The 11,876-nt window shown below is 54.2% G+C and overlaps 1 protein-coding gene across 1 annotated transcript in view; it reads right to left on the minus strand.

Moving 5' to 3' along the window:
* SLC37A1 (solute carrier family 37 member 1) overlaps positions 1-11,876 on the minus strand; it is a 76,401-nt gene that overhangs the window by 61,962 nt on the left and 2,563 nt on the right. Inside the window, exon 2 of the mRNA XM_047719443.1 lies at positions 7,290-7,351. The gene's annotated coding sequence lies outside the window, so the exon portion shown is untranslated. The remainder of the gene's footprint in view (positions 1-7,289; positions 7,352-11,876) is intronic.

An 11,876-nucleotide genomic window follows, 5' to 3' on the forward strand; every position in this document is an offset into this window, starting at 1 on the left:
GAGTCAGGCTGCTTAACCGACTGAGCCACCCAGGCGCCTTAGGTGACTCTAACCCTGTTTTTTTCAATCACAAATTTTGTAACAGTTGAGAAAATAAAGAATCTAATGGTTCTTCCTTTTCTTTCATTGACATGTAATGTGGAAATTTCCTTTGAGAACAGAATGAATTCCAATCCTGCTCAACTTTTCCAGTCCAGTGGTTCAAAGTCCTGACAAGGTGTGCAGCACCAGAGGTGGTATGCCCTGAGGCTGTCACCAAGGGGCACAGCCTGGGGCCTGGCTCCAGATGGATGACCCCAAGGGGGCCAGATGTGGGGCTGTCAGCTGAACACACCTCGCCTGGCTGGGGCTCTGCTTTAACCGGAAACGTCCATGTCTGCTTTGACTTTGTTCTGAAGTTATTTTAGGAAAAGAGGAACAGACCAAATGAGGCACGTTGGTTCTTACCCAGCAGGTATTTACTGCCGTACGGGCTCAGCCCCGTGCCAGGCACTGAGGCGTCAGAATAACAAGGGGCCTCGACTTTGCAAAGTTCACAGAGCAAGAGCGTGCAGCAGGAATCAGCTGGGCCCCCCGAAAGGAAACTCACGCGCGAGTGAGGAAGGGGCTTGTATTCGTGTCTCAGGGACGCCCTGACAAAGGGCCTCAAACCGAGTAGCTTCAAACCACAGGGCAATCCGTGGTCTCCCAGTTACGGGGGCCAGAAGTCTTGAGATGAGGGTGCTGGCCGGGCCGTGCAAGCCCTGAAGCCTCCCCGGAAGAATGTTCCAGACCTTTCTCTTAGCTTCCCGTATTGCTTCCAGTATTGCTGGCCAGCCTTGGTGTTTCTTAGATCGCAGATGCTTTCCTCCAATCTACCATCACACGGCGTCTCCATGTGTCTGTGTTCACGTCTCTCCATGTGTCTGTGTCTCTGTGCCTCCCCTCTTACAAGGACACCGGTCATACTGGATCTGGGGCACACCCCCACTCCAATAGGACCTTGCCTTAACTACATCTGCCACCACCCTATTTCCAAATAAGGTCACGTTCTGTGGAACTGGGAAGGACCAGAGTCTGGCGAGGGGTAGGTTGGGGAGGGCACCAAGCTGGCACACGGCCACTAGAGAAGGTCAAGCAGGGCACGGGGGTGGAGGGAGGTCAGTGTGGGAATGCACCCGCGGGCTAGCAACATCACGAAGCTGCCAGCGCGCTGGGGCCAGGGAAATGAGCCGCTGCTCGGATTTGGGGAGCTGGGGCTGAGGCCAGAGCTGCTGGACAGGAGGGGGCTTGGGAGGGGAGGTAGCTGCTTTCAGGTGGTGCCTGGCAGGGAGGGAGCAGGGAGTGAACAGTCCTACCTCTCAGGTCCCACTCTCCCCCTGCCCCAAGCCAAGAGGGAGGTAGAGACAAGGAAACCCAGAGAGGGAGGTAGAGGCAAGGAAGCCACAGCAGAGCTCCAGGAGGCAAAGACAGATGTGATCTCCATCCCCCTTCCCCCAGAAAGAGCATCTGGTTAGGGAAAAAGTCACACAGATAACCAGCAATCACAACACGGTTACACTATAGCGGCAAACACACAGAGTACAAAGGAGGGTCACCTGATCTGCCTCGCCGGTCACAGGAGGTAATGTCTCGGGAGCATACAAGGAGTTGGTCAAGAGCATGGGCAGAGAAGGAACACGGTCGTGCAGAGCGAACCCAGCATGCACGGAAGCCTGAGAAGCAAGGCAGCAGGCTGGTCAAGGAGCAGGGACGGCCCGAGATTATGGCAGGTGGGGAACACGGGTGGGAGAAAGGTCTAGGGGCAAGGAGAGGAGCGAGCTGGGGCTGGCCCCCAGGTGTCAGGCTTGGGCAGGAAAATGAATGGTGGAGTTCTCATGGAGAGAGGCACACAGAGCGTATCGCCCTTGGGGGGGCGGGTGGGAGAGGAATTTATTTGTACTTGTTGAGCATCTAGTTCCCAGGGGACCTCTCAGTGGAGATGTTGAGGGGGCTGGAGGTGTGGCTTCAGAGTCACTGGAAGGATCCTAAGCTGGTGAGGGAGGCTGGGTATGGGCAGCAACGGACAACAGGGGAGTAGGACCTTGCCCAGGCAGGAGGCCGAGACTGAATCCAGAGGTACCAACACTTAGGGGCCAGGCAGATGGAGTAGTGGGGAAGGCCAGAAGAGGATGATGTCCAAGGGCCCAAAGCAGGCAGTTTCCAGAAGGGGATGGAGGGGGCCACAGAGTCAGATGCTGCACAGAAGTCAGGTTTACAGGCTTCGCCGAGAAGAAGGGGGACTGCAGCTTCCATGGGGGTGGGCAGACGGCTGTGGGGCAGGACTGAGTGGGGAGTGCGGAAGAGGAGGCAGGAGAAAGCAGACAGTCATTTCAGGAAGGTTGGCCGTGACTGGGAGGAGAAAAGAGTCCAAAGCTTGAGAAAGACTTGGGGAGCAGGAAGCATAGGTTTTAAATGTCTGGACGTTTTTGATCGTATGTAGAAGTTGAGAGAACGCTGGAAGGAAGCCCCAGGTGCCCATCACTCAATTTCATCAACTACCAATCCACGGCCAAATGAGTCTCCTCCTTGTTCGACCCCCCTCCTGCCCCGGTAGTATTTTGCAGCAGGCCCCAGACGCTGTAGCACTGGATCTGTAACTTTTCAGTATGTATCTCTAAAAGATACGGTTCCAGCCTATTCATCAAGGCTCCCCGCAAACAAAAATAAGCCCAGAACAGCGTCCACTACCCAGCCATGCTCTCAGCTCCCTGCTGGTGCTACAGATGTTCTTGTCCTCTATTTCGTTTTTAAATGGGGACTCAAGCAGACCACGCACGTATTGCCCGGATGTGTCCCCTAGGTCTCCCCATCTGGACATTTGCCCTGTGCCTCTCTCTCTCTCTGCCCCTGACACTTTGTTCCCATGGTTGCAGGGGCCGGGCTGTTTGTCCTGCAGTTTCCCACACACTTCATGGGGCTGGCTCCATCTTCGCGATGTGATCGAACATGTTCTTTTGCCTCCTGCCCTTCCTGAACTTGGCAGTGAGCTCTTGAGGCGCCATCAGGTTGGGCAGTGAGGAGCGCGACATGGGTGACAGTCGGTGTTCCCTGCTGAAGGCCATTCTTCCTTGGAAGTGAGAGTCACAGAATTAGAGAGTTCTCTTTGTAGCACATTCCACGGAGACAGACTTGTCCTCACCAGCTACTTAGCTAACTCTGAGGTGTGGTTCAGGTAGGAAAGGCAGGATGAAACTGGGATTCCTTCCATTCTCTGCTACTTGTCAAAACAATGACTTGGTTTTCTAGCATGCCTCAAAAGTTATCAAACAGTTTCCTTCCATGTCATTCTGCCCTTTTTGTGATATGCGTTCATCTCATTTGCCCATCTTGGCTGGTGAGAGCCTCCTCTTCTTCTTTTTTTAAAGATTTTTAAAATTTATTTGAGAGAGAGAAAGAGGAGGGAGCAGGGGCAGAGGCAGAGGGAGAGGGAGTCCTAAGCAGACTCTGTGTTGAGCGCAGAGCCCGATGGGGGACTTGATCTCACCACCCTGAGATCCCGATCTGATACCAGGAGTCAGACACTCAACAGGACAGCACACCCCAGGCACCCCCGGTGGGAGCCTCCTCTCACTGGACCCTGAGTCCTTCTGCCATGACTTGGTGCTTTGATAATGTCCTTGTTTTCCAGTGTGACACGATGTTCCGAGCGCACCTCACCCACGCACCCCAGACCTGGAAGCAGTCGTTTCTCTCAGGAGCTGCCCGCCCTACAGAAGCCAGAAGTCGGGACGGGAGTCCATGTGCACAGGAAAGAGGGCCGTCAGCTTAAAGGACATGTGTCCCGCCTGAGGCAGAAAGACAAGGAATCCAAAACATGCGAAGAGAAACGAACCCCGAGATGGAGAAGGGACCATGGGAAAAGGACAGATGCAGACAGAGGTCATTTTAGGTGGACAGGCAGGAGCTGGGAGCTCTTACCTACGTCCCTATTGCAGCAGATAAAGTCAGTTGCTGAAATAGAGGGAGGAGGTAGCCTCGGGCATTTGAGGAAAATCAAGAGGATTTAAGCGAACCTGCAGCGAACACTGCCTGGAGGGCTGCGGGTGGGTACTGCTGGCCTCCAGGAGAGTAATGAGATCGTCAGTTTCTATCCTGCCACTGTGTGTGTGTGATGGAGTGTGTCTGTGGCCTGAGTGACACGGAGAGAGGACAAAGGTGGGCAGCTCCAAGCTGAAGGGTCAGCTCTTGTCATCCCGTCTCCTCCAATTTGCAGGGAGGAGCCCCTCCTTTCCCCTGGCATTGAGAAAGGGGTGATTCTGACACCTTCTAGAAGCTTCGGTCTTCCATGAGAAAGACCCACGAAGTGCCAGAGAAGCCCTGTGCCAGCAGCTGCAACGGGAAGGGAGGTTTAGAACAAGGACCTTCTGCCCAAGAGCTCGGGGTCTGCGAAGGAACCAGGAGGCCAGGCCACGGTGCATCGGGGAAAGCAACAGACATCCCTGGGGGAGGACCTCCTTGGAGGGCGCTTTTGGCGAGTCTGGACTTCAGAGCTTGTGAGAAGGCAGCAAGCTTAGAAAGCATGAAAGCACTGAACGTTATCAGAGAGGGAGGGACAGGTAAGGCCAGAACCTGCTTACTTAGTGAGGAGAAGAGAAGCTTCGTTTATGTCTCCACTCATCAGAGTCAGACTTCCAGCAGGAGGGGTGCAAGGTGATTTTGTTCAATTATTAATGTTGTCGACAACGAACAGAATGGACAGCTTCCCAGTGTTAAGCATGTCCTGCAGGTCCCCCCTTCACTGTGTGTATCTCGGGGGGGCAGGAATATCACTGTCCTCTCCTAGGCGCCAGCCATCTACAGGGACGTCCTGTGGCTGATCTGAAGGTGAAGGAGGTCACATGTTGGGATGTGGGCTCTCCGAGGGCAGAGATTTTTTTATCCGTTTGTCCATCAATGAATCCTCACCGCCTAGAATCAAGCCTGGCACCCAGGAGACCCTGGAGGAACCCCTGCTGTTGAATGACTCTTCCCAGGTGGGCAGTGGTGACGTTAAGTGCCGGAAGGCACAGCGGGTCTGTATGAATGTGCCATGATCCGTGGCCATGCCCCGGGTGCCCAGGGAAGAGAGAACTAGCTACAAAGTCCCTTTCTGCAGCGTGCGTGGTTGACCTGCCATTTTCTTCTAAAAACGCAGTTTGAGTTCCCGCCTCCTGTCTTTAAGTCCTGTGAAGGCTGGGTTATGCAGCAAAAAGGAACGCAAGTTTTAAATCCAAATGTGCCTACTAAGTTCCTGTGGATTATGTCTCAGCCACCGCCCTCCCACCGGCAAACTCAGGAGCATCTGTGAAGGGACACGCCTGGTCACATTGCGGGAGGGGGATCAGAGGGGACTGGCCGCCAGCGCCTGTGCTCCCTGCAAGGATGCTGGCCGCCCTCCTTGCCTTGCCCAGCAGCATGTATTAGATGTGTCACCCTGGAATGCTCCTCAGTGTCTTCTCTAATGCAGGGTCGCCGAGCAACCGAGCGCTTGGCTCTGCGCGACGCCGTCTATGTTACAAGGAGGGAAGGACGGACGCTATTCTCAGGAGCTCGCCATCTAGGCGGCCGGAAACTACAGACAGCTTCGAGCCACCAAACACCCCAGCCCCCAAACCCTTAAACATGTTACAAAATCTCCAGTTACAACAATATAAAAACTCTTTTAGAAAAAAAAAAAATCACGGGGCGCCTGGGTGGCTCCGTGGGTTAAGCCTCTGCCTTCGTCTCTGGTCATGATCTCAGGGTCCTGGGATCGAGTCCCACATCGGGCTCTCTGCTCAGCAAGAAGCCTGCTCCCCACCCCCCTCCGCCTGCCTCTCTGCCTACTTGAGATCTCTGTCTGTGTCAAATAAATAACATCTTTAAAAAAGAAAAAGAAAAAAAATCACATGTTTTCTTTGATATCGTCACTTCTGGAAAGCCAACAATACATTGGACGTAGTAAGGAACTAATCAAGGAATGCACTGGTGAGATGAAGTTATCTTTGCCCAAATGAACTTGCTTCATACGTGGGGATTTTTCCATTTCTGTTCCGTGCAGCGGGGAAAACGCGGAGGGTCCCTACGCAGAGGCCACGCACTCAGCCCCAGAAATAACGCTGAGGTCAGGAGTTGTGGCAATGCTTAGAGCTGGCAGCCTGGAGCCTAGTGGGGCCCAAAGTGGACCCCAGCCCGGTCCTCAGGGCCAAGTTTTAGGGCTCAGATGGCGTGGATGCCAGTCCTAGGAAACCTTAAACTGCCAGCCCCATTTAAAATCTTCCTGGCTCTCCTTGTGGAGGGGTAGGGAAAAGGTTTCTGCCACTCTGACTAGGGTATTTGGTCCACTGCAGCTTAGAGCCTTGCCCTACCAGCCGGACCATTAAAAGCCAGGCCCTGGGAGGAGAAACAGGGTACCAGAGCAGAGGGGCAGGTCGCGCCCAGAGCGGAGGAAGTGCTTTCGGTGGTCACCCCAGGGCCCGGACGAATGAGGTACCTGGAAAAGACCCTGAGACGGTATTTTCTTAATAAGGTAAACGAGTACAATCTCCTTAAGGACCGCTTCCTACCTCCCTCAAACCTGAATTAAACATTTCCATTCATTCTATTATCAAACTTTGACTGAGTGAAGATAATGCTGACAGGCCCTCAAGGTGAAATACTGCTGGTATTTAAAACACTTCTGAAGAAGCTGACGCGTTTACTATATAAGAGCCCCTGAAAACAGCAAGTGATAAAGGAAACCATCCGATTAAGTACAAATATATGTACATTTTAAAGGCCTGGAAGGATTCACACCAAAATGCCAGTAAGTGGCTGCATACCTCACCGCATTGTACCGATTTTGCCAACATCACTTAGTAATTTTTAATACTGTGAGCCTTGACTGCACGGCAGGCTCTGTGCTAGACTGTGGGGGCCGAGGTCCTGGGGCATGGCGGGAGGCTGACCTGGAAACACAAGTCACAGGGTGCGAGGACCGCAGCAGAGGCCGAGAGAAGGGGGGGTGCCAAGGGCTGGAAGCAGGTAGGACAGCGTCCCCAGGAGGGTGCATCTGGGTCAGATGTTCAAGGTGAAGAGCGGTTCACCAGGTAGAGAAATGCGAGAATCGCGTTCCAGAAAGAGAGAAGATTCACTGATCTGGGAGGGTGTCCTGTAGCAAAATGATCTAAAGAATTACACACGGGCAACGCAGGTGAAGAATAAGCCTGTGGGGGAAAGCGCTTATCCTCACAAACAATCCGGGAAGTACAAAATAAAGGCACCATGAGATGTGGTTCTGCCCACCAAATTAGCCGGGAAAAATGACTTACAGCAGGCGAGGGGTCCTCGAGCATCAGTCACTCCGCTGGACAGCGACACGGGACCGGCCATCCTAGGAGGCAACACGGGGTAGTATTTAGTCTCCCTACTTCTCCTCCCAGCCCAGGGCCCCTCAGCTCCTCCAAGGCTGAATCCTGCATAGTGGGCTCTGAGGTGTGGACAGAGATCTTTGCACTCAGACGTTCACAGTGATTCTACTCATCTCTTCATTCACTTCCTTATTTTGGGGAGCAGGTTCACAGGGGTTCATCGCCTTACTGTGTCCCATCACTGACACAGGGGAATGTGCATTCTTCCGTACGGATCAAGCAGTGTGTGGTCACGGATTTAAAAACCCGAGCTGAGTACACACATTCCATTTCTACAGCACGTGTCCTTTCCCGAGCATTTCATCCTCATGATCTCATTCTATCCTCATGACCTTCCCGCAAATCGAGCAGGGCAAGCCTTATTCCAGGAAAGGTCACTTGGCTTGCAGGCTCCTCCCCTGCACCTGCCTCGGAGAGCCTGATGCATTCTCAGGCCCCGGAAGGTACAGTCCCTTGGACCTTGGCCTCGCCCTCCACCACCATGGCCCCTCGCAAGGTCATCTTTGGCACCAGAGTAGAACCGGCCTTACATATCCACTAATTTGTAAGAATGACACCATTTTAGAATAATAGATCCAGAGGAAGCCACGGGGAATCAGAGTTTTGGTAATTTTTTAAAGAGTGTGCATTAATGCTGAATTTGTCCCAGATGGGTCTGTACATTTTTTCTTGTTCCATCAGAGCCCCCTAATAGACAACCCAGGGGCTCAGCACATGCTCAGCTACAATTACTTCACTGATGTATTGAGAGAGCCCCTGGAAAACTGAATCTGATGTAAGGAGAATCAAGAAAGAATAAAAAATAATGAATAAATAAATAAATATATAAATAAAAGAAAAAAAGATTCTAAACCAGACGAAAAAAGGAACAAAACATTGATATGCTCTACTTTTTTTCTCTTCTCCAAGTGTTGCATAAACTACAGTTCTGTTGCAAAATGATACCTAACATGCAATTTGGTAAGCGTGTGTCGTCCGAACACTTGCTCTGTGCTGTGTGGCGACAGAGGGGAGTGGGGACGAGCTGCAGGCTCTTCCCTTGAGTGGCTGCCAACAGAAAACCGTAGTCTGCCCAGTTTCTGGACAGCTCATCTGCAGCCCGGTTGACTCCCCTAATCTCTGTGCCCCACCCGCTGGGCTGCATTATTGAATGGGTTCACTTCCCGGGTGGACGAGAACTGGTTTGTGTCTTGATGACAGCGTCTTGACATCGTTCCACGAACCCACATAACTCCGGTGGGTGTGTGTGTGGCCGGCTGTTTCCTCTTTGTTGGCTGCCACATGCACAGGAGGCATGAACTTCAAAGTGGTCACTTGGACCGCAAGGACTGCGGTCTCTTCCGGCCACGGCGGACATTGGCGCTACTGAACGCGAGTCTTCAGCACAGACTGACTTCTGATCCCCACAAGTGAGCACCTGGCTGAGCCATCGTCGGCGGTTTGATCCCCTTCAGGAAGGAACGATGATTGAAAATCATGAAGATCGGGCTGCCTGGGTGGCTCAGTGGGTTAAGCCTCTGCCTTCGGCTCAGGTCATGATCTCAGGGTCCTGGGATCGAGTGCCGAATCCGGCTCTCTGCTTGGCGGGGAGCTTGCTTCCTCCTCTCTCTCTCTCTCCCCCTCTCTGCCTACTTGTGATCTCTCTCTCTCTGTCAAATAAATAAAATCTTAAAAAAAAAGAAAAGAAAAGAAAAAATCACGAAGATCAAACGGAGTTGAAAGTTCCCCAAAGACCGGCGGACTACAGGAGCGGCAAGCACGGTGTAAGCGTGGATCGCCGACACCCACCTTCACTGCGTGCCAGGCTCCCGGCAACATTTTACGCGGACACCCCAACAGTGCTCGGAGGGCAGCGGCCGCACCTCCATTTAGAGACGGGCACGCGGACGTCAGAACCTCGAAGAGGGGTTCGGAGTGCAGCCTGGCATCTGGCTCGCATCCACCAAATGCCATGAAAATTCTGTTTTAAAAAAAGAAGTTGCCATTCCTGTTTCTAAGGTATCCACGGACACGGCGGTCTCCGCGCCCGATCGTCGGCGGCGCACCGTGGCCCGCCCTGGGGTAAGCGCGCGGTGCACGCCTACGTGCGCAGGACGGAAGCAGCCCTAACGGACAGCCCGACATTTCCACGGTGAAGACGGGTCTGAATCCTCCTTGCTGAGCGGCCCGGCTGATGCTGGGGGCGGCTGCTGCAGCCTCAACCACCCCGGACAGGCCTGTCTGCGGTCTTCCGATCCCCCCGGTTCTTAGGGCCGCTTCAAGAGGGTCCTGAAGAGCTCGTCGCCATGGCAACTGCCAGGCCTACAGCCCCCCGCCTGGAGGTGGCCTGAAAGGTGTGGACGGAGGGGGCAGACCCCGGGGGCTTGCCAGCACTTCCAGCCCCTCTGGAGCAATCCCGAGGTTCCCAGGGCCCCCTCACCGGCGGGCCGGCCCGGACCGTGTTTCCTTCGCTCGTTCTTTTTGGAGGAGAGCAGGGAGGTTCCGAGAGGCGGGTCTCTGTCGTCTCTACTTGGGAAAGGCAAGGAGAGAATTTCTCACTGGGGAAACGGACCCTCCCGCTCTCCACTCACCCGCGGCCCGGCCATCGCGGCCCTCCCCGCTTCACCGAGGGACGCGTCTGCGCAAGCTCCCGGCCGGGGGTTATGGGAAATCCCTCGTGGGGGCTGATGGGAAGCCTCGCGGTGGCTGGTGGGAAGGGCTCACTCGTAGACGACGGGAAACGCCTCGCGGTGGCTGATGGGAAGGGTTGGCCGGGGCATGATGGGAGAATTATGCTCGGGGTCTCCCTGGAAAGGTTTTTCCGAGGCGGGGGAGGTTCTTCTTCTTTTCCAGTGAAGAAACCCCCTTCTGCGATGTGCTCGCCTTTTGCCGCTCATGCCCACGAAGAAAGGAGCAAGACGAGTTAAGGAGGCGTTTCGAGGGGCGCCTGGGCGGCTCAGTGGGTTAAGCCGCTGCCTTCGGCTCAGGTCGTGATCTCAGGGTCCTGGGATCGAGCCCCGCATCGGGCTCTCTGCTCCGCGGGGAGCCTGCTTCCTCCTCTCTTTGCCTGCCTCTCTGCCTGCTTGTGATCTCTGTCAAATAAATAAATAAAATCTTAAAAAAAAAAAAAAAGGAGGCGTTTCGAGGCCTTCCTTGGAGTTTGAAAGCGCTGCTTGTGTGACCACCGGGCGGTCGGGGTCACCCGGGGTCAGGGGTCAGGGGGTCTGGGGCTGCGGAGAATCCGCTTGGCCTGAGGAAGCCTTCCCGGGACTTCGCGGTCTGTCCGAGGCGGGGAGCCGGGTCTGAGCGGTTCCGGGCGGCGCAGTCTGGATCGGGTCTGGCGTCGCCGCGGGAGGCCGGGGACGCGGCCCTCTGGCTTCTTCAGGCCCTGCCGGACCTGGGGCGCGTGACGCTACCGTGGACTGCACGATGCGGGGGACGGGGTAACACTGCCGTGGACTGACGATGGGGGACGGGGGTGACACTGCCGTGGACTGACGATGCGGGGGCATGGGGTGACACTGCCGTGGACTGACGATGCGGGGGACGGGGTGACACTGCCGTGGACTGACGATGCGGGGGCATGGGGTGACACTGCCGTGGACTGATGATGGGGGGATGGGTGACACTGCCGTGGACTGAACGATGAGGCGGTAACTGACTCGTCCGCACCAGAGGTCAGTGGCGTCGTAAGCTCCAGGACTCAGGAGCTGCACGGCCAGCTGGTGCCCAGTTGCTCCCTGTGATGGGATCCTTGAACAGGGGCTTAAGCCGCTTTGGGTTCTTCAGTCTAAGCTCACGGAACCACGCCTCTCTGCCTGGGAGATGGTTTCGGGCCAGTCCCAGAACACCAGTTACTCCTTTAAACCAGAGATCTGGGAGGCCATGGAGAGCAGTGAGGGGCAGCAATGGCTTTGAATCCCTCTGGCTCTTCGCCCTGGAGCGAAGATGCTACCTCCCGGCCCTTCCTTTCCTTGGCCAGGTGCTGAGGGGACGACAGTGAGGACTTAACAGGACAATTCACATAAAACAGCCGGAGCGGAGCTGGACACCTAGCAGACTTCGATCACTGTCATCGTTACAGCAAGTCCGAAAGTGGAATTTCTGACCTTCGTTTTCACTTGCAAAAACGCTAACATGTATTTGAGTGACCAATTGCCACTCTGGATTTCTAGCATTTAAAATATTTTTGACATTTTCTTATAAAAAGACATGCTTAATTGTAGTAAATGTGGCAACTGCCAAGTATCAAGGGGACCATGACCGTCCATTCCCCAAACGCCTGGCTTTTCCCCACAAGAAAAACTGTTAAATTTGGGTGTTTATAATCTTCTTCCTTTGCAATGAACAAATAGCGCTAACTGTAGGGTCTTGGGTGTTAATTTGTTTGTTAATTGTCTCTTCTTTCAGTAAGTGAAGTGTTTGGAACTGACATTAGGTTAAGATCACTACCTTCCATTATGTCATTGTTTCTGAGGGACAGGCTGGAAAGCCCGTGTGATGTGGGAG

The sequence above is a fragment of the Lutra lutra genome, chromosome 1 (assembly GCF_902655055.1).
Source record: "Lutra lutra chromosome 1, mLutLut1.2, whole genome shotgun sequence".
NCBI classification, from domain to species: Eukaryota; Metazoa; Chordata; class Mammalia; order Carnivora; family Mustelidae; genus Lutra; species Lutra lutra.